Source organism: Pinus tabuliformis, chromosome 7 (assembly GCF_031772625.1).
Source record: "Pinus tabuliformis cultivar Carrire ecotype Pingquan chromosome 7, CPIR1, whole genome shotgun sequence".
Lineage (NCBI taxonomy): Eukaryota > Viridiplantae > Streptophyta > Pinopsida > Pinales > Pinaceae > Pinus > Pinus tabuliformis.
Genome location: NC_142293.1, coordinates 156,886,008 through 156,910,287, shown reverse-complemented (window position 1 = coordinate 156,910,287; position 24,280 = coordinate 156,886,008).

The following is a 24,280-nucleotide window of genomic DNA, read 5'->3' as shown; positions in this document are numbered from 1 at the left end:
TGATTAAAATATGTTTTTAATATAATAATAAGTCATCTTAAATTGAAAATATGAAGAAAAAATTATAATTCATGTAAATAGAAATAATAGAAGAAAATGAGGGAAAAAAAAATCAAAAAGTTAAATAAAAAGGAAATAAAACTAAATACAGAAAATTAGTAACTAATATAAATGAAAGTTGCTAATAGGCCATAATAAGACCTCGACCAATCACCTTAAAGATAAATAAATTTAAATAATGGATAAGCGACATAAATGTTTGGTTAAAAACAAACTAATACACTTGTTGGTTCGAAACGCGTCGGCCAAAAATTTCTCTTATGTGATTTCTACCGAAAGACTTTGTTTAATTCATTATGGATCACATAATCTTGAATACAAAAACTAATACACAGTAAAAGGAAAAACTAATGAGTAATACCATAACATGTATAATAAAATTATAAATAATGAAAATATAAATATAAATATAAATATAAATTATCTATACTAAAATTTGGAGTTGTCTTTAGTGTGACTTTTTGGACTTTTTAGTGTCGGAATCCGGAAGAAAAATTTGAGGTGAAATTTTGATTTGTGTTATTTAAACTAGTTTTTTCACTGTATATATGGATTCAACACGCTCAAAAATCCGTAGGGCACTTCTATTGTGTACGGGTTACCCAACAAGCTTCTGATTTCAATAAATTATTGCTGGATTTTAGAGAAATTAAATTGGAAAAACTTCCAAAAAATCACTCTAAAAATAACTTACTAAATTTTAAAAACAAATACAAAATAATAAAATAAAAATAATGAAATAAAAAAATCTTGATCATCAATGCTTTTTCATATGCATCTCTCATCTTTATTGAAAAATTAATTTCTAAATTTAGTTTCTCTATTATCGCCAAACTCTCATTGCGAAGCACGATATTGAAAACGTCCTCTTCGTACCAAATTTTTTGAATTAGTTATCAATGGTTCTCATTCAATGGGAGACCAAAAAATCTGATTCTAACATTTACCGAACGTAAGAAAGCAATCCAAACTCTCATTGTTTGCAACCTAAGTAAGCAACCCAAAGTCTTCGTATGAGATTAAAAAATTCCATATCCTTTGTCACTCTTCTATATATTTTTCATTTCTTTTAACACATCAATTTATATCATTAATGATGAAATTTTGATTGTACGTTGTGGTTGGGTCACCCTTCGTTTAGGAGCATATTAGTATCGCTAATAGCATATAATTTTTATTTGGAATTTTTCTAATTTAATATTTTTTTTTTTTTGACTATATGATAAATCGATCACTACCAGACCTAATCTAAGAAGAACTACGATCAATTCTCGTAGTTGTCACTACAACTCCAAGAGTACATCCAACAGTTTGTAAGTCAATATACTAGTTTCTTATGATTTTGGCAAGAGCCGAGATTCACAGATAAGGGGAATCTACTCCTTGAGTTGCACACCTTAGCAGGATAATATACTCAATGTGATTTGAACTCTGACTAATTTAATATTTATTATAAGTTTAATGCCCAAATTCTGATTAGACATTTTGGTTGGTGCGGATAGGAGCATATCAACATCTCCGATAGGGTAGTTTTTTTTCTTCTTAATTTTATATTTAAAATAGATCATATGTTAAAAGATGAATACACCCGAAATGGTTTTTTTGTTTTCCGTTCTATTTTTTTAACAAAAATACACAATCATAAGGGTTTTTTTAAGAACATGTGCATCCTTAAGGAATGCATCCCTATGTAAATTTCTTGACTCTGAACAAAACTCCATGCAAATTATGTTCTAGTGAATTGTCATAGTCCATATCTATTTTTAGTCCCCATCGTCTTGTATGGGATTATAGTAATCGACTATCGATGGCTTAACATTATTTTGTGTTAGCATTTAGTGAGTTCTTAATATGTCTCTGTACTATGTCATCTGCGTATCAAATTCCAATTTCTTTCATAGTTTTATTTGGCCTCTTCTCGATGCGGAGAGGCGATAAGCTTATTTTATTTTGGGTTTGTGTTTTTCATATTTCGAAACTATTTGAAACTATAGACTAATGATAGAATTAGTCCACAAATATGAAATGCTATGAAATGCAAGTAGAATTTGGAAGTTCCAGGGAAGGTAAAGTTTCCATAAAGCCATTTCTTAGTAGCTGAAGTTACCACATGTTGATGCGATGTCACCTAGGGAATGGGAGCTGGCAGAATTAGTCATTGAAGTTGCCACATGTTGATGCGGTTTCATCCATGAAATGGGAGTTGGTAGAACAAGAGGATCATAGCAGAGTGAGTGTTTTTTTCTTTTTTTGTGTTTCTTCAGATGATCAGTGGAGACACTATTTATTCAGTCCGAGAGGGGGGTACACATGAAATAAGAAGAGAAATTGTATCTGAAATCTGCGAGTTATTGGTGTTGTTTTCTCCTTTGTTTCTTTCTCTACTACCGATGTCTCAAGAGGGAAAACTAGGCATTCAACAACTATCCATAGCTTCAGTTCCAATCTCCATGGCATCCCTTTTCATTTTATATCCAACTTCAACAGTTGTAGTAGCAACAAAGCCAACAAGTATGCATTAAAATGTTTTGTGCATTTTCTTTAACAAACACATATTAGGAATGCAGGTTTGTTGATCTCTGTAAGAATACATAAAGAAAACCACAATTCATTTTTCTAACCAATTTATGGTGATTTTTTTTCCACGAATATAATTTATATTATGTTTCATCATCTAAGATTAAAATTAGAAAAAGAATGATCTTGAAAACAACATTGGTAATAGGCATTTTACAGAGAAAAGCTTTCATTTCTAAGTGTATTTAATTTCAAATGTCATTTTTATAATTTTATGATTCTTTAGATTTACTTTTTAAAGTAAATTTCATTATTTTTATTATTTTCCACCATGGAACAAAACTTGTTGGAAACTAGGTTAATATTGAGAGGGGTTGGATCAATATTAAGGTCAATTTTAACAATTATTAATGGATTTAACCATTTAAAAATTCAGCAACATATGATGTAAGAAAAAACATAAATTAGCACATCAACTACACAATAACACCATAATCAACACACAAATATGACGCAAATATCTTTTACGTGGAAATCCATAAAGGGAGAAAACACCAAATCTTGTTTTTTTATGATGTAAATCTAAAATCACCACTTCTTATTACATCAAGTTTCATGAGCACCCACTAATAGGAAGCAACAACTCGCTAATTCATAAGCACCCACTTGCAAGAGGTATCAACCCCTTGTTTGTTTCTCAAGAACTGATCTGAATTTAAATAGGGATGCAACAAATTACAGATATAACCATAAATGAAAAGATGTAGAAGAAATAACACTTCATTTCATTAATATCAAATACTAAAATATGCTTACAAACAGAATGGAAATAAGACTAGCTCGGGCGATGGTAACTTATCTCTGAGAAGAGATGTGGCAACTACATGTCTCTAAATTGTGTTACAATGAGGCTCAAGGGCCTATTTCTTATTGAAAAACATGAGAAAACCCTAAACAACCAAAACCCTAACCCCAAGTGATGTAACACTAAGCGTTTGTGGGACCCATTGAGCTTAGTTGGGCAACCAACTTCCTGAGGTCATAACTTGGTCATATTATCTCTATTTGGCGTGTATGATAACTTATTGGAAAGGTCTCCCTGAGTACTACAATATTTACCGCATGCCCCTGCCTTTAGCTATGGGATTACAACGAACCTCAAAATAACACCGTTTATGGGGTCAAAACTTCTCTGAAAGTTTAGGACCCGAAAAGCAGCTAAAAATAGTAAATGATGAAATAAACAAGGAAACAAATGAAACTGACTAGAGGTCTAGGTGGGATAGGTGGGTGGCCACCAATATCCACCTGAATCAACCACCCACCTGAAGGAATCACTGACTCCCTGATGTGCAGGCACCAACCTGTTGAACCATGTCGACGTATATTTCATAAATTTTTAGGCTCAGATCCATAGGTTCTCTATTAAGTTAATATTGTTTCTGTCTTTGCTTCAACTCTTTCTCTACTCTATATCACACAATACAACTCAACATCATATAACTCTACCTTTTCTCTATGGCCCTCCTCACATTCAAATCTAAGCATAATTGTTTATATCTACATTAGTACTTCTGTGTCTACAACAACCTTTCAAATCTTCATACAGATATACTCTGAGTTTTTCTTCACAACTCAGACATCTAGAAGTGTTCTTCAATTCTTTTCCAAACCAATTTCACTACTCCCTTACAACCACCTCTTCTCTTGCAACACTCTTCATACACACTCTATGTAGCACAACACTTCTACATTAATCCGATATGATCTCTCTTAGGCACAACTACTCTCTCCACATACTCTACACCCAACACATTGTTGGGGATGAGGTCCCTCGGTTCAATTTTGTTGAGCTTTGAGTCATTTTTGAAATATATTTTTGTAGCTAGTGTAAAGTCTCCATGAAATGTGGAAAATAGGAGTGTGAAGCTAGTAGAAGTCAAAGGGGCTTTAGTCCCTTAGTTGGGTAGGTGATAGAGTGGTTTTGAGACCCGCCCATTCTCTACGGACCATGGTATTGTAAAGCAAAGCCTATATAAAGTTGAGTCATAGCGAGTCTTAGAAGATAACTTTAAGTGAAGAATCATTGTAAGGGTGAGGTGCTAAGACAAGAAAGGTTTGTTTACTGTACTTAGGCAAAAGGGTAGGCTCATGCAGCTGAGTGCACGAAGACATTGGTAAGTCCACAGGCTAAGTGCACGGGAACTTGCAGCTGAGTGCGCAGGGATAAGAAGTCTGTATCTGAATGTTTCTATCTAATAAAGACTGTTTTGGGCTGAATATAATGCATTTGTGTTCTTTTATTTACTTCTGCTAAGTTATGTATCTTCACTTTTTAATCTGTTTTATATGAATGAATTCTTATTTACTGCGCAAACCTGGTAGCTCTATAATCTTTATGCATAATAAGTACAATTAAGTACCTTCACAAAGATCTGAAGGTCATCTAGATAGGGTTGCAGTAGTTGTCTCTTAGAAGGATTAGATCTACACGAAGGAAAATCTAAAGCTGTGAGAACTTTAGGAAACCATCACATAGGCCTTTGGATGCAAAAACCTAGTTATAACATCCCCCAATACTACTTCGGGTGAGACTGCAGCTTGCGCTATGTAGGTTGTTGCCGAAAGGGCCATCAGTTAGGGTTTTGTTGGTTGGCACAGTTAGATATGAACTTGGGTCAAGCCCCATCAAACCAACAAATGCTTCCGTTGCGAGGACCCAGATTTATATGAGGAATGTGTGATGTCGAATAAGTGGTTCCCTACTAAGAAATAAATTGAGAAGTGGCTTGATCGGAAGGAACACGCATTTGTAGCTCTAGAGAATATAAATCTGTGATTATCCAAGTAACAATGGTTGAATAGATACCTATACACAGATGAAACCGAATATTTTTTCGGTTTCTTTCCCTGTGAACTGAACAAGTGGTTGTCTAGATTTGCTGACAGCTAGGGTATCGCGAAGTGAATTGCAATTGGTAAGTCAGGATATCTTGAGGATACCTCATCCATCCACTCCACCTCCATCGCATACTCCTACACCTTCACCTCCACCTCCACCTCCACCTCCACCATTCAATATGGAAAACACAATGAATATGTTGATCTTTAAATGGGTACGGAGTGAAGACCCCGAGCAATTTGAGTTTGTTGCAAATGTTTTGTGGATAGTGGAGTAGATCACTAATGATAATCTAAAGAAAGCACAACTGGTCACACCACTACAGGATAGGGCATTGACTTGGTATATCAAGTACTGTCAAGACAAACCTCGCACGTTGTTGGCAGAGACTCAACAAGCGTTGAACAATGAATTTAAGAAGCCTAAGTCTCAGGCATAGTTTGTCACAAAGTTTAAGGAGATACAAAAAAGGGTAAGTTAATCTTCGTGGGATTTCGACCAAAGGCTAAAATGCCTGATTCAACAGGCAGATGAAGAAAACACCTAGCTTGAGTAGATCAAGAATGTGGGTGTCTCAGACAACCTCACTTCAGACCTTCCACACACTTCATTAGGGGGCCTCAAATGAGATCAAGATCAAGGATCAGCGCACGCTATCTATCATAAGTGAGGTCAAGATGAACAATGTGGAGATCTTCATAGAAAAGGCTCAAGAACTAAAAGAAAATGAAGAACTAGCCATGCGAAGCCAACACTTGGAGGTAGAAATCATGCAAGATGTTTCGAGAACTTCACATTCCAGAGGATGCAGAAGAAGCAACGAAGATTCGAAATTTGGCTATTGTAGTCATAGTAACCTTTGACTTTCAAATGAAGATCACATGGCTGAAGTTGAAATTGCAACCAACCACTATGCTAGAGGTATGGGAGAAGCATGGAGCAACGATCAGGATCATGGGCACTTTGGATGCAATCGTCACAGGCTACACACTGATCTTCAAACAGGCCACAGAACTATGGATGACTCTGTAGGAGGACCGAAACCTGCAGAAACTTGGCACAAAATTTTAGGAGAAGCAACGAAAGTTTGATGAAATCAGAGAGATTGAGTGCCCTTTGGCACCAATACAATGACTTACTCGATTGCAGGAAGGGAAACAACTGCAATCACAAATTGAAGAGCTACAGAGGAAAGAGGTCATTTAAAAGGCCAGAATACAACCATGGATAGAGGAAGCAAGTCATCTTACTCTGTCAGTCTAGGAAAAATTAAAGATGCTCTAGTAGACTCAAAGGATGATGCACCTTGCGATGGAGGGGCCAACTATAGAAAAGTTAGTAGAGGAAGTGAAGTAGGCCGCAGTACAGGGTTTTGCTGATGTAGTAGCATTACAATTCGAGTTCAGTGACCTCCGCAGTAAGATCTAGGTACCAGCTAAGTGACTCGAGGGCGAGTCACCCAATTTGTGTTGGGGGCCTGTTGGGATGAGGTCCTTGGGGTCAATTTTGTTGATTTTTGAGTCATTTTGGCAATATCTTTTTTTAACCAGTGTAAAGTCTCTGCGAAATGTGGAAAGCAAAGCACAAAGCTAGTAGAAGTCAAAGGGGCTTTAGTCCCTTAGTTTGGTAGGTAATAGAGTGGTTTCGAGACCTGCCCATGGTCCGTGAAGCATGGTATGGTAAAGCAAATTCTATATAAATTTGAGTAATATCGAGTCTTATAAGATAACTTTAAGTGAAGAATCATTGTAAGGGCAAGGTGCTAAGACATGAAAGGTTTGTTTCTTGTACTTAGGTGAAAGGGGAAGGCTCCAGCAGCTAAGTGTGCAGAGACCTCGAAAAGTCTGCGGGTTGAGTGCGAGGAGACCTTGGTAAGTCTGCAAGCTGAATGCGCAGGCCCCTGCAGCTGAGTGCACAAAGATAAGAAGTTTGTATCTGAACGTTTCTATCTAATAAATATTGTTTTGGGCCAAATATAATGCATCTGTGTTCTTTTATTTACTTCTGCTAAATTATGCATCTTTGCTCTGTAATCTGTTTTTATGAATGAATTCTTATTTGTTGCATGAACCTGGTAGATCTATAATCTTTATGCATAATAAGTACAATTAAGTACCTTTGCCAAGATTTGAAGGTCATTTAGATATGGTTACAGTAGTTGTCTGTCCGAAGGATTAGATCTACGCGAAGGCATATCTAAGCCATGAGAACTTTTGGAAACTATCACATAAGCCTCTGGATGCAGAAACCTGGTTCTAGCATCCCCCAATACTACATCGGGTGAGACTGCAGCCTGCGCTATGCAGGTTCTTGCTGAAATGGCCAGAAATTAGGGTTTTGTTGGTTTGTGCAGTCAAAGATGAACCTGGGCCAGGCCCCATCAAGCCAACACACACCCTTAACACTTTGGTTGCACATAATTATTCTCTGCACTGCTACTTTTTCTTCAAATCAAGTTAATCACTACTCAAAGAAGAAGAGCTTCATTTACTCTCCCACAACTCAAAGATGTACTTCGTTAATTCTTCTACATCTCAAGGAGGTACATCTCATCGCCTCAACTACAATCAAATACAATTTTGCCTTTAATTTCTCAGCACTATATTTTGTCACCTTGTTCGAACTTGATCCAGGTGGATGTTGTTGGCCACCCTCCTATTCCACTTGGAACACCCCCACTATCTCTTTCAGTTTTTCAATTTCCTTAATTGTAGCACAATTTACTATTTTTGGCAGTTTTTTGGGACCTCAACTTCTAGAGCCGTTTTGAGGCCCTAAATCAAATTTTTTTTTTTCAGAAAACCAATTATTTTACCATTTGAAAGTTGTAGTCCTTTGATGGATATTTATAATGAGGTATTGAGCGCGTCAAAGGGAGATCATATGCCAAATTTACGACCTTGGGAAGTTGATGTACCAATTTACCCAAAAGGGGCCCATAGTTTTGGCGCTTCATCTCCAAGGGTTACGTTTTTTGATGTTTAGGGTTTTCCAATGTTTCTTAATAATAAATAATCCTTCAGGCCTCATTCTAACACAATTCAAAGGCATGTAGCCGCCACATTGCTTCTCAGAGATAAGATACCATCACTTGAGCTAGTTTATTTCCATTCTATTTGTAAGCTTATTTCAATATTTGATATTAATGAAATGAAGTGTTATTTATGGTGCATCTATGTATTTATGGTCATATCTATAATTTTTTACATTCCTATTTAAGTTTGGATCAGTGGTATCAGAGTAGTCTTCTCTTTCTTGATTTTTCTTCATGGTTCCCCAATGAGGTCGGGATATAAGAAGTTTGGGCTTGATTTTGTTGAACCTTTGCAGAACCAACCTCGTAAACCCCAATGGCCTTCCCTGGTAGAAGATAAGAAATATGAGGGGGTAGGAGATCCTTTCAAAATCTTTCTTGAAGAAGCCCTCGAGTGACAGAGGAACATGATGATGGACAACTTTTCCCAAATCCTTTAGCGGCTACACAAAGGCGACACATGTCCTTCTAGCAGCCACTTTGGATGTGCCATACCATTCAAGGTACAAGTTAACTTTGACATCCCCATATTTGAATGTCATATGGATGCGAACACCATAGATAAATGGTTAAATATGCTAGGATGATATTTTTTTGTTCATGATTTTTCCAGGGGGAAAATATTACCTTTTTCACTTCTCAAAGCCACCCCTCATGTCAAGGACTGGTGGAAAACCTACTGTGATAAAAAGGAAGAAAGTACATCCTCACTATTTTAAGTTGCACCCAGTTGGAATTCATTCTAGGATGGGAGCAGTACTACCCTATCGAGAACTATGAGGATAAATACATAAAGTGGACCACACTACAACAGGGAAGTGACCAAGATGTGTTGAAGTTTACCAATATTTTTCATACCCTTCACACGAGGTAGGGTATCAAAGATTATGAGAGACATTTGGTGCTCAAGTATCACGACTGTCTACACTAGTACATCTAGGATGAGATGGAGTTCCTGGACATCTCCTCACTCAACATGACGTACTGATACATTTTCAAGATTGAGAAGAAGTTTAAACAAAAAAAATGAGACTTTGGATCTGCGAATCCAAAGCAAGGGAAAGGTGCCCCCAAACTGCAGAGCAAAGGAAAAAGCCAAGGCAGAGTGACCTAGGATAAATCACTGAAGCTGTAAGCAAAGAACAACACTATGAAGACAAAGAAGGACACAGGAAAGGGGTGTGAGTTCCATAAGAGCTCCACTCGCAACATAAGTTAGTGTCAGGCCAAGTAGTCACTAGTGGCCGAGTTGAAGGCCTCTGAATCAGACACATGTTCCGAATCTAAGTCAAAAACCAATGAGGGGAATGAAAAATGGAAGAATATCATTGATGCGTAGCCCAGTGCCACCGTGGCCACCACCAAGATCCATAATATTGAGCCTGAAGATCCTTAGGAGGGGAACACCTCTTCCACTCATAGATGTTGTTGAAGGGTTCTCTGCGGCAGTTCATTGTTGACAACGAGAGCCAAAAGAACCTCATTTTAGCAAAGTTCATGAAGTAGCTGGGCCTACTGACTACAATGCATCCATATCTATACACGATTGGGTGGCTTACCAAGGACTAGATCTCTGCCTCAACCAACAATGTCGCCTGTCCTACAACATAAAGCCCTTCATGGGCGAGGTATTGTGTGATGTTTCTCCTCTTGAAGTTCATGATGTATTATTAGGAAAAACATACTTGTGGAAGTGACATGATGTATATGAGTCTAGACCTTGCTCTGCCATTATTTATTTGCGTAATAATTTATACATCATAGCATAGGTAGTCCCGCCTACCACCATCTATTTGATCTCTACTAAGAAACGCAGTAAGATCATTTGTCAGACTGGGAAATTTGTTTTCTTTCTGATTTGCTCTCCAAGTAAAGGGAATATCATAGCCACATCCATTGCCACTGGGAAGGGTTCCTCCATGTAGCAAAAGCAGGTGGATGCGGTCGTGGAAGAATACAGGGACATCTTCTCCTCACCCACAGGGGTACCCTTGCACTCTCAGGTCAGGAATTCGATCGATCTATTTCTCAGACAACTTCTAACCAACAGGCCGATATATCACTACTCCATTCTAGAAACTGAAGAGATCAAGTGGAAAATCCAGGAATTACTGCAAAAATGACACATCCTACCAAGTTCCTTGCCTTGTGGGAGTTTGATTGTAGTTGTAAAGAAGGATGGGACCTGGAGGCTCTACATTGATTATCAGGTACTAAACAAAATCATTGTTAGGAATAGGTGTCCAATCCCATAGATTGATGACCTTCTGGACCAATTCAAGGGGGCTAAGTATTTCAACGAGATCAAACTGAATTTTGATTGTCACCAGGTTCCAATAGAGCCCACAGATGTATGGAATACCACCTTAAAATCCAAGGAAGACATTTTCGAATGGTTCGTTATGCCCTTTGGGTTGACAAATTCCCCTGCTACTTTTATGAGCCTAATGGATGACATCTTGTGACCCTTCACCAACTCATTTGTGGTTTTTTATCTAGATGACATCCTCATATTCAAAAATATTTAGGAAGAACACTTGCAACACATTAGGCAGGTTCCTTAAACCCTTTGACAACACAAACTATGTGCCAACTTGAAGAAATGCACCTTTGGAATGAGCTAGGTCCAATATCTCAGTTACATCATAGATGATCGTGGCATGCATGTGGATTCGACTAACATAAAATTCATTAGAGATTGGCCGACCCTGACTACTCTAACATAGGTTCACAACTTTTTGGGCCTTGCAAATTTTTATCAGAGGTTCGTGTTGGGATTCTCCCATATCACTTGGCCTTTGAGTCAAATTATTAAGGGCAAGGTGAAAGAAATTTTTTATGGGTATGAGTCCCAACATAGGTCATTAGTTGAGTTGAAGCACCGACTTTTCTTTGCACTGATATTCATATTGCCACACTTGCAGCATCTAGTTGAAATTGAGATAGATGCCTTCAACTATGCTATTGGTGCAGTCCTCACCCATCACGGGAATCTATTGGCCTATCATAGTAAGACACTATCCGATATAATTCACAAGTACTCCATTTGTGATAAAGATATGTATTCCATCATGCAGGCTTGCTAACAATGGAAGAAATACATTATGGGGAAGGAGACAGTCATTCACACAAATCACCGACCTCTTTCATTTATACATACACAAGGGAAGTTGTAGAACGATTGCCATCAGAAGTGGTCTACATATCTACAACAATTCCACTTGAACATTAAATACAAAAAAAGAATCACTAATCATGTTGTAGACTACCTCAGTCAGCCCCCAGTTGTAGCAATGATTACTATTCTCAACTCTTGTGGCCACGAGACCTCTGGATGGCCGCAACTATAAAAAATGATCGAGAGTTCGCCTCCACATACCATATGCTAGTCGATGGAAAGCAAGTTCCTAATTTCCCCCTCCATAATGCATTAGTATGCTACATGGGCCACCTTTGTGTTCCTTCAAGCAAGCACGCTGAGCTGATTTGGGAGGCGCACTATAGTCGATTCGTAGGACACTTTGGTATGGAGAAAACTGTGGTTGTACTATAAAAGTAATTTTATTAGACAAAACTTGGACTGGATGTTAGCAAACATATCAGATCCCATGCTACCTGCACAATCACCAAGCCAACCATCAAGAAGAAAGGCATGTGCACTCCTCTTCCTACTCCTAACAAGTTGTGGGAACCCATCTCCATGGACTATATGTTTGGCCTCCCTTCTACCACTGTGTATTTGTGGTTGTTGGGAAACGGAGGCCCTGCGTACCAGTTTTTGGGCTTAGAGCCTGTAATTTAGGGAAATAATATTGTAAAAGATTTGCAAAGTGCGCGAAGTGCGAAATGTAATAGATCAAGTCAAAGGGTTGTCCGCCTAAAAATAATATAAAATAATAGGAAGTGAGTCGGCCTGCCCATGGTCCGCAGAGCATGGGAATGTATAAATAGAGCGAGGCTCTAAGGGTAGAGGTAGCTTTTGGAAAGATCTGATGTGGTATGGGTTTGTGAAAATATTATTCTCTCTGAGTCTATAAGTGTGGGTTGTAAGGGTTAGTAGATAGATAGAGGCTCCGCAGCTGTGTGCGCGGAGGCCTGGTAGAGTCCGCAGCTGTGTTCATGGATCCCTACAGTTGAGTGCACAGGGTGGAAAGTGGGTTTTATTGAATGACATTAATAAAGATAAGTTGATTCTAAAACATTGCGGATTTGGCTTTCTTCTGGGTTATAATTCTATTATGAGTTATTGGTTATGTTCAAAATTTATGCTTTTTGTATGATCCTGCGCACTGGTTATTACTGTTAAATGTTTGCTTAAAGACTGTAAGAAGTAGAATAGATCTATAATAAATTCATAATAACAAGAGCGCATTAGTACGGATCTACGCAAAAGCCTGATAGCCGTGCAGAGTAGCGTGAGGCCACAGATTAACATCTAGACACCCCAAGGGTGTGGAAACCTGGTTCCAGCACCCTCCCTTGCTACCTCGGGTGGGACTTCAGTTCGCGCTCCACGGATTGTTGTCGAAAGGGCCGGTAGCGAGGGATTTGTTTGGCTAATAACTCTTCCGAACCTGGGTCAGGCCTTATTAGTTGAACCCAAAATATAAAGAAAAGGTCTGCGAAGGGTTGGAAAAAATGCTTGTAGCAGGAATAATTGAACCAGTGGAGGAATTCGACTGGGTAAGTCCTATGGTTGTACAGGAGAAAAAACAGAAGGGAGAGATTCGCATCTCTGTGGATCTCAGGAAACTCAATGATGCATGTGTTAACGATCCATTCCTGACGCCACTTACAGACGAAGTACTGGAAAATGTGGGTGGATAGGAAGCTTACTCCTTCATGGATGGTTTCTCGGGGTACCACCAGATTAAGATTGCATCGGAGGATAGGAGTAAAACAACTTTCGCAACCGAGTGGGGCTATTTTCAGTACACTATGATGCCCTTTGGACTGAAGAACACGCCGAAGATATTCTTGCGCATCATGGTAGCTGCATTCAAGGAATTTATACATAAGTTCTTAGAAGTATATCTTGATGATTGGATCGTCTTTGGGCTAGTCAAGAAGCATATCGTGAGCTTATGGTTAAGCTGGATACTTGCGAAGACACTAGATTGCGCTAAATCTAAAGAAGTGTACTTTCCTCATCCCCTTCAGGAAATTTCTCGGTCATGTGGTCTGCAAGCAAGGCCCGATGGTAGACCCGACAAAGATTGCTGTCATACTCAATCTGCAAGTGCTGCGAAGTGTCAAATAATTGCGCGCCATGCTGGGACACACTGGTTACTATCGAAGGTTCATCAAGAGCTATGCACAGATCATGGCACCGATGTAATAATTGTTGAAAATGGACACTACTTATTGTTGGAATGAGTAATGTAACAAAAGTTTGGAAACTCTCAAGGAAAATATGGCATCAACCCCCATTTTCATCTTTCCAAAATGGGACATCGAATTTCACGTGCATGTGGATGCGTCGTGTATCGCACTAGGCACGGTACTCACACATGAAGGAGTGGAAGGAATTGATCACCCGATCACGTTCGCAATTCGACGATTGTCCAAAGCTGAAAAGAGCTACTCCACCGCTGAGCGTGAGCGGTTGGCGATGGTATACGTGCTCCAGAAATACCACCACTATCTACTCGAGGGACACTTTAAGATGTATACTAATCATTCCGCGTTAAAATACTTAGTCAATAAGGCTGTGTTGGGGGGGCACATTTGTAGATGGTTGTTGTTGTTTTAGGAATATGATTTTGAAGTCATCGTAAAGCCGGGATGTCTAAACGTAGGCCTAAATCACCTGTCCTGAATTGAGAACGGTGAAGAGCCCACAAATTTAGAGGAGGGACTACCTGACGCACAACACTATGCAGTGCGCATCACAGATGGCCATTTTGAGGATATAATCCACTTCTTAACCACAGGAACTGCGCTGCTGGGGTATTCTATGTAGCAGAAGAAAGAATTAGTGATACGTGCAACAGACTTTACTGTTATTGCAGGGCACCTCTACAAAATGGGCAACAATGAAATATTATGCAGATATGTACCTGAATTCGAGCAAGGACAGATCCTTGTCGAAACACATGGGGGGGTTGTAGGAGGACATTATGTGGGACACGCCACAACACAGAAGATTCTTCGCACTGGACTATGGTGGCCAACTCTACATCAAGACTCAAAAGCGTATTGTCGGGCCTGCGACGTATGTCAACGGACTGGGAAACCATCGTGGAGGGATGAAATTCCGCTCAAGCCACAGATGACGCTGAAACCGTTTGAAAAATGGGCGATCGACTTTGTGGGGCCTATAGCACCTCAAGGGAAGACGGGCGCACGCTATATCATCACCGTGACAGAATACTTGACCCGATGGGCGAAAGCACAGCCAGTTAAGGACTGCACGACTACTATAGCTACAAAAATTTTGTTCAAGAACGTGTTGACATGGTTTGGATGTCCAAAAATTCTAATGAGCGACCACAGAACACACTTTTTGGATGATACTATAAGCTTGCTCACTGAGGAATTCCAGATATACCATCAACAGAGTACGCCATACCATCCGCAAGTGAATGGGACTGTCGAAGCGTTCAACAAGATTTTGGAGACTACGTTAACCAAGGTATGTAATGCGCAGCGAAATGATTGGGACTTGCGCATCCCTACTGTGTTATGGGCATACCGAACCACATGTAAGAAGTTGATGGGCCAGATGCCTTTCCAGTTAGTCTATGGTATGGAAGCCGTAATGCCAATGGAATACATTTTACCTAGTTTGTGAATAGCAACAACGACAGGCATGGTAGACCACGGGGCGTTGGAAGAACTGCTCGCCCAACTAGAGGAACTTGAGGAGGAATGATTTTTGTCCGGATTCCATTAGGAGGTATAGAAGCAGCGAGAGAAATCTTGGCATGATCGTCATATCAAGGTGCGCACGTTCAAAGAGAATGATCTAGTATTACTATATGACAACAAGTTCGAGAAATTCCCTAGCAAGCTCCGAATGCATTGGTTGGGACCTTATGTAGTCAAAGAAGTCACAGATGGAGGCGCGGTCCAGCTTGCCAAGCTTAATGGAGACCCCTTCCCGGGCAAAGTAAATGGCAGTCACCTAAAGCTCTACACGGGTGGGCCGACTGCTTGACTAACTGACCGAAGGACAGTCTCACTGCTCGAGCCAGTTGAAAGAAAGCACGGGATGATAAAGTAGTCTATGGGGAAGCTGTGCAACAATAGGGGTGTGCGTAGATTTGGTCGGTCATAAGGGTCAAGGTTGCGTAGAAGGGGCTGCACTGCTGCGTGGACAAGCATAGAGGTGACCGTTGCCGTCATTGTTCATGATAGGATGTTTGACTTATGGAAAAAAGGAGTGGGCCGCAGGCAATTAAGGGATAAGGTACGAGCCATATCCGGAACGATCTGCCACAGGGTTAACGTTACGGCACCAGAAATGGAGGGAATGACTAAATTTGAATTTCAAAACGTTTATAAATCACAAGGGGGTATCCACTGAATGATCTGTGGTTTCGAGCGAAGTACGTTGTTGTGCCTTTCCACCGGGATGGATCTGTTCATAGACACAGGCACTGCGTAGAGTTCAGCACTGACGGTATGGGATGTGCTGGAAATTCTTCAACACGAAGCAGAACTGGTCCGAATGCTACTGCCTAATCCATGGGCTAGCTGACGACCCATCAAAGATAAGGGAAAGACTATGCATATGGAGACAAATGATGGAAGTGTAGTTAACAGTTCATCTCTGATGTACTGGGAAGATTGGGATCTCGCGGATAGCAACAACCTTCTTGCAAAAATGCAACACAAGCTACAACGGACAGTGCATATAGTAGACCAGACATTGAAAATTTGCTACCATGGCGTGAGGAGTTCCCATATGCAGCACCACAGCTAGAGCTAAAATCCTATGAGGGGGTGCTCTATGTTAACCGAGTAGAGTAGAATGAGCATAATTGGTTGCGTGACGTAGTAGAGGCAATGGAGCAGAAGCTTGAAGAAGAGTTGTAGGAGACAAAGAGGAAGCAGCAGAACGAAATGTGTCACTCACAGTGTTGGTGGACCGCGAAGCCTTGGCAACGTGTATCGCCATACCAACGAGTGACTCGCGACGATTCACGATGATTGTGTTGGGGGCCTGTTGGGTAGCGGAAGCCCCGCGCACCAGTTTTGGGGCTTAGAGCCCATAATTTAGGGAAATAATATTGTAAAAGATCCACGAAGTGCGCGGAGCACGAAATGTAATAGATGGAGTCAAAGGGTTGTCCGCCTAAAAATAATATAAAATAATAGGAAGTGAGTTGGCCTGCCCATGGTCTGCGGACCATGGGAATGTATAAATAGAGCGAGGCTATAAGGCTAGAGGTAGATTTTGGAATGATCTGATGTGGTATGTGTTTGTGAAAATATTATTCTCTCTGAGTCTGTAAGTGCGGGTTGTAAGGGTTAGTAGATAGATAGAGGCTTCGCAGTTATGTGCACGAAGGCCTGGTAGGTCCGCAGCTGTGTGTGCAGACTCCTGTAGCTGAGTGCGCAAGGTGGAAAGTGGGTTGTATTGAAGTAAGGACATTAATAAAGATAAGTTGATTCTAAAACATTGTGGATCTGGCTTTATTCTGCGTTATACTTCTGTTATGAGTTATATGGTTATGTTCAGAATTTAAGTTTTTTGTATGATCATGTGCACTGGTTATTGCTATTAAATGTTTTCTTAAAGACTGTAAGAAGTAGAATAGATCTATAATAAATTTATAATAACAAGAGTGCATTGGTACGGATCTACGTGGAAGCTTGATAGCTGTGCAGAGTAGTGCGAGGCCACAGATTAACATCTAGACACCCCAAGGGTATGGAAACTTGGTTCCAACACCCTCCCCTGCTACCTCGGGTGATATTTTAGTTCGCGCTCCATGGAATGTTGTCGAAAGGGCCAGTAGTGCGGGATTCTTTTGGCTAATAACTCTTCCGAACCTGGGTCAGGCCCCAATAAGCCAACAGTGGTCATGGACAAATTTTCTAAGATGGTTATATTGGTGACCTGCAAGAAGAGTATGAAAGCTGAGGACACTGCCAAAATGTTCTTTGAATGAGTGTGGGTACATTTTGGGATCCCACAGACCATTATATCATATTGGGATAGCAGGTTCCTGAGCACATTCTGGTCAAGCCTCTGGCCACTATGGACACCAATATCGCCAAGTCGACTACCTTCCATCCCAAGACTGATGGCCAGACAGAGGTCGTCAATAGGATGATAGTGCACATACTTCACATGTACAACTCCAAGCATCCATGAACCTAGGATGGGAGTCTTCCCTATGTGTAGCATAATTATAATAGAGCTCTCTATAGCTTGACTGGTCATAGTCCCTTTCAAGTGGGTCTAGGATTTCAACCATTGCCTCTTATTGATGTTGCCATGGCTCATGCGACTACACAGACATAATCCACACATGTATTGTGTGAGGTTGATAAAGTGACAAAATTCATTGAACACATCCAAAAAATCCACCACCAGGTTCATGACATATTGGAGAAGTTAAATTCCAAGTACAAGTAGTGACATGATTAACATCGGGTGCCACACAAGTTTAAGTTGGGCAATAAGTTTGGTTGCATTTGCAGAAATAACACCTTACTAGAGCCCATCAGAAGCTCAGACCACTCCAATATGGTCCTTAAACCATTACCAAGGTTGTGGGAGACAATTATTTTGAGCTCAACATTCCCCCATTCCTTGGCCTGCAGCCAATTCTCAACATGGACCACCTTCAACCATACTTCCCACCATTACTAGACACATCAAACATTGCAAAACAACTCACACCAACAAAGTTAAACCTCAAATGCATGGAATAGGCCACAACTAATCGAATTATGGACACATAAGTCAACATAACTCGCTAGTAGTATATCCAACTATATTCATTTGTCAAAGCTGGCAAACTCCTACACCAAGGCAAGTGGTTCACTTGGGACCAAGTTCACTAGAAGTTTCCCCATCTCATGGAGGCACTCAAAGCAATGGGGAAATTGCTCCCTAAGGGGGGTGGGGGCTGATCCAGGTGGATGTTGGTGGCCACCCTCCTATTCCACTTGGACCCCCACCACTTCCCTTTTTCATTTTCCTTAATTATATCACAATTTACTATTTTTGGCAGTTTTTTGGGTCCTGAACTTTCGGAGTCATTTAGAGGCCCTAAACAACATTTTTTGGGAAAATTGAGGCAGTCATGTGGATTCAATTGATGTTTTCCATTCAAAATTTGTATTCCTCATATATATATATATATATATATATATATATTTCTAACGAGGTGTTGAGCATGTCAAATGAAGATCGTATGCCAAAGTTACGACATCGGGAAGTTGATGTACCAATTTACCCAAACAGGGCCCATAGTTTTGGCGCTTCATCTCCTAGGTTTAGATTTGTATATGTTTAGGGTTTTCCATTGTTTCTAAATAATAAATAGGCCTTCAAGCCTCATGTTAACATAGTTCAGAGGCATGTAGCCACTACATCTCTTCTCAAAGATAAGATACCATCTCCCGAGCTAGTTTATTTCCATTGTGTTTGTAATCATATTTCAGTAAATTTTGATATTAATGACATGAAGTGTTATTTATGCTACATCCCTGTATTTATGGTCATGTATGTAATTTTATGCATTCCTATTTAAGTTCGTATCATAACTTTATAATGTCAATTCACTCTATTTAATTTTCATCTACTGCACTGCACACTATATCTTCTCCACCTGAATTACTTAAAAGCACACCTTACTCGAGGTGATCTCAAACTCTTAATTATATCAACAACTACTTGTTCTCTCACAATAACAAATCTTTAATTATTGCCTAATTAAAATTTGGTGCTTAGAATCATCGAATTCTCATTATGTTGCATCTTCAAGCATTTAGCTCCTTGTGCATGTGATTGATAACTAGTAACTATGGGTTGATCATGTGTTGCTTTAGCCTTCAACATATTTATCCCACATGACCAACATAATGATCAAAACCTTAAGTCTGTAGCACCTGTTATCTAGGTGGATGTTGGTGGCCACCCACCTATCCCACTTGGACCGCCACAACTATCTCTTTCAGTTTTTCAGTTTCCATAATTGTAGTACAATTTACTATTTTTAGCTATTTTTCGGGTCCTAAACTTCTAGAGCCATTTTGAGGCCGTAAACGATGTTTTTTGGGAAATATGGGAGCAACATATGTCCATGGACTAATGTTTCTCTTCCCAAAGTTGTAGTCCTCAGATATATCTTTCTAACGAGCTATTGTGCGCATCAAACGGAGATCATATGCCAAAGTTATGACCTCGGAAAGTTGATGTACCAATTTACCTGAAAGGAGGCCCAGAGTTTGGCGTTTCATCTACTAGGGTTAGGTTTTTGGGTGTTTAGGGTTTTCCCTTATTTCTCAACAATAAATAGGCCTTGGAGCCTCATTGTAACATAGTTCAGAGGCATCTATCCACCACATCTCTTCTCAGAGATAAGCTACCATCGCCCTAGCTAGTTTATTTCCATTTCTGTTTGTAAGCATATTTCAGTATTTTACATTAATGAAATGAAGTATTATTTCCACTGCATCTCTGTATTCATGATTATGTCCGTACTTTATTGTGTTCCTGTTTAAATCCAGATAAGTGGTATCAGAGCGGTCTGCTCTTTCTCTGTCTTTCTTTGCATGTCCCCAACGAGGTCAGGATAAAAGGAGTTAGGGCTTGAACTGGTTGAACCTTTGCAAGACCAGACTTGCAAATCCCGACGGCCTCCCATGGCGAATGAAAAGAAGGATGAGGAGGCAGGTGATGCTATCAAAATCTTGCTCGAAGAGGCCTTTGAGCAACAAAGGAACACAATGATGGACAACTTTGCCCAGATCCTTCAACGGCTACCTAGAGGTGATGCATTGGCTTCCAACAGCTACTTTGGAAACGCCACACCCTTTAAGATACAAGTTAATTTTGAAATCCCCATCTTCAAGGTTCAAATAGACACAGATGTCATAGATAAATGGTTAAATCTGCTAGAAGGATATTTTTTGTTCATGATTTTTCCAGCAGGGAAAATATTATTTTCGTTCTTCTCAAAGCAGCCCCCCACATCAAGGACTGGTGGGAAACCTACTGTGAGTAGAAGGATGCAAGTATGGGCTCACTATTTTCAGCCGCACCCACTTGGAATTCATTCTGGGATGCCATCAAGGAGCAGTACTACCCTGTCAAAAGCTATGAGGACAAATACATAAAGTGGACCACGCTGTAGCAGGGAAGGGACCAAGATGTGCATTGTTCACAAACATTCTTCATACCCTTCGCACATAGTTGGGTATCAAGGATTCTGAGCTACATTTGGTACTCAAATACCACGACTGCCTACACAAGTACATTCAGGAAGAGATGGAGTTCCTGAACATATCCTTGCTCGGCATGACGTACCGATATGCTGTCAAAATTGAGAAATAGTTTAAACAAAAGAAACGAGACTTTGGATCTGCGAATCCGAAGAACAAAGGACAAAGCCAAGGCGGGGTGACCTAAGACAACCCATCAAAGCCACAAGAAAAGAACAACACCATGAAGCCAAAGAAGGACACAAGAGAGTCGTGTGAGTTCCACAAGAGCCCCACTCACAACACAAGTGAGTGTCAGACCAAGCAATTGCTGGTGGCTGAGTTGAAGGCTTCAGAATCAGATGCATGTTCTGACCCTGAGTCAGAACCCGACAAGGGGAATGGCAAAGGGAAGCATATCATTGATGCGGAGCCCAGCGCCACTATTGCCACTACCAAGATCCATAAGAATGAGCCCGAATATCCAGAGGAGGGGGAGTGTCTTTTCCACTCACATATGTGGGTGAAGGGTTCGCTGCTGTAATTCATTGTTGATAGTGGGAGCCAAAAGAACCTCATTTCAGTAGAGGTCATGAAGCGGTTGGGCCTACCGACTACACCACATCCTTAGCCGTACAGTATTGGGTGGATTCACCAAGGACGAGATCTCTGAGTTCGCCAACAGTGCCGCCTTCCCTACAGCATCAAGCCCTTCACAGATGAGGTATTATTTGATATTGCACCTCTGGATGTTTGTGATGTATTATTAGGCCAACCATACTTGTGGAGGCAACATGTTGTGTATGAGTCAAGGCCTCGCACTGTCATTATTTCTTTGTGTAATTCATTATACAAGATACTGGAGGTAGCCCCACCTACCGCTACCTCTTTGATCACTGCTAAGAAAGGCAGCAAGCTCATCTCCTAGACTAGGAAATTCATTTTATGTTTGGTTCAGTCCCAAAGTAAGGGGAAGATCATCGCCACATCCATGACCCCCGCAAAAGGTTCCTCCATGCAACAACAACAACAGAGGGATATGGTCATGAAAGAACATAGGAACAACTTCTCCTCACCCATAGGGGTACCACACAAGTTTCATATGGGCGACAAAGTTTGGTTACATTTGCAGAAAGAACGCCTTACAAGAGCCCACAACAAGCTCAGACCACTCCGACATGGTCCTTATAGTATTACCAAGGCTTTGGGAAACAATGCTTTGGAGCACAACATTCCTCCATTCCTTCACTTGCACCGAGTTTTCAATGTGGAACGCCCTCGACCATGCTTCCCACCATTACTAGACACATCAGAGATTATAGAACAGCTCAACAGGGACCAAGTTTAGTACATGGAGGAACTCAATGCAATGGGGACCATTGCTTCCTAAGGGGGGAGGAATGATCTAGGTGGATGTTGGTGGCCACCCACCTATCCCACTTGGACCCCCACAACTATCTCTTTCAGTTTTTCAGTTTCCTTAATTGTAGCAAAATTTACTATTTTTAGCAGTTTTTCGGGTCCTGAACTTCTAGAGCCGTTTTGAGGCCCTAAACAACGTTTTTTGGGAAATCTAGGAGCAACATGGGTCCATGGACTAATGTTTCTCATCCCAAAGTTGTAGTCCTCGGATAGATCTTTCTAACGAGCTATTGTGCGTGTCAAACAGAGATCGTATGCCAAAGTTACGACCCCAAGAAGTTGATGTACCAATTTACCCGAAATGGGGCCCACAGTTTGGCATTTCATCTCCGAGGGTTAGGTTTTTTGATGTTTAGGGTTTTCCCTTGTTTCTCAATAATAAATAGGCCTTGGAGCCTCATTGTAACGCAGTTCAGAGGCATGTAGTCGCCACATCTCTTCTCAGAGATAAGCTACCATTGCCCTAGCTGGTTTATTTCCATTTCTATTTGTAAGCATATTTCAATATTTTACATTAATGAAATGAAGTATTATTTCCGCTACATCTCTATATTCATGGTTATGTATGTACTTTATTGTGTTCCTGTTTAAATTTGGATCAACTTACATCTATATTTGATATTTAAGAGTACTAGAACTTGGGTGAACTTGCAAGTAGTCTAGAGGCTTGGATATCTCGTTTCAGCCCCACATGCCCAATCATATGGAAAATAATGTTTTTTTTGAAAACATGTTAACACAAGGAAATGTAGACAAACACAACCCCTTGGCATGAATTTCGAGAGTGCACCACATCGTCAACTAGTTTCCTTCTTCCATGATGATGATGTCATCTTGCCACATGGTAGCCTCTGAATGGTGCCACATCTCACTCAAATTTATCCTAAATAGCCACCCAAAAACTCCAAAACCCCATGCCATTTGTCATGTTCTCATGGTGCCACATCATAACCCTGGTCCAATCATCACCACCTTTGCACCATGTCGCTAGCCTCATCACTATGACATATCATCAACATGTATGAAGAGGAAATCCATATATGGGTGTTATCATTGATCTACTTTGTTAAATAACTAGATAGGTTGGATTCCCTAACTACATTAGAACCTTGTGACAACTAGAATTATGACCAAAAATATGGTTGTGGGTCAATTTCTTAAGTGGCTATATTTTGCAACCCGAGATACTTGGTCCACCTTCGCATGAAAACCTAACCTATGGAACATACAACTCGGACTATCCCTTTTCTTCGCATGAACTTTTAAATGTCCCAAATGTCCTAGATGTCTAGACTAGTCTATAGTCTAACTCTCTTAGCAGTGCACTAATTTCTTGTGCCCGAAATAGCCCAGATGTCTGGATGAGGCGAGACTTCTTTTCCTTATCCAACTGCCCAACTTCAAAAAGGTTTTTTCTTATCAACCCTTAGGAGTTTTTCTAAATGTCATATATTGTTGGAAATATATCTGAGAGGGCTATCCAACTATGCACATTGAAAAATCACTTGAGATGATCCAATGAAACCAAAATGATTCTAAATATAGACTCCATCCTTGACCTTAGCAAGGTAGAAACATCCATTAATACTCTTACCAAGGCTCCAACTTCACCAAGCTCTAACTCCATCTGAGTAGGAAAAAATGAAATGCCAATACTGACAATTGTCTCATCCTATGATTTCTATCATTGAGGTTGACATCAATGCACTGAGGTTAACACCAATGATGACATAACAATTCCAAATGCCAGCCCTCTTCCTTTAGCATTGATGGAAATCTACCACAAGTTGATGGAAATCTCCCCTTGTGGCTAATCTTTCCCTCTCCCTTTGACATCAATGGCAAAGGTTAACATATCTCTCTCTCTAATTTCTTTTATCTAAGGTCTAACCACATGTTTTTAGTAAGGCACTTGAATGTTTCCATTCAATCTCAACTACAACCACAATGAATCAGCAAAC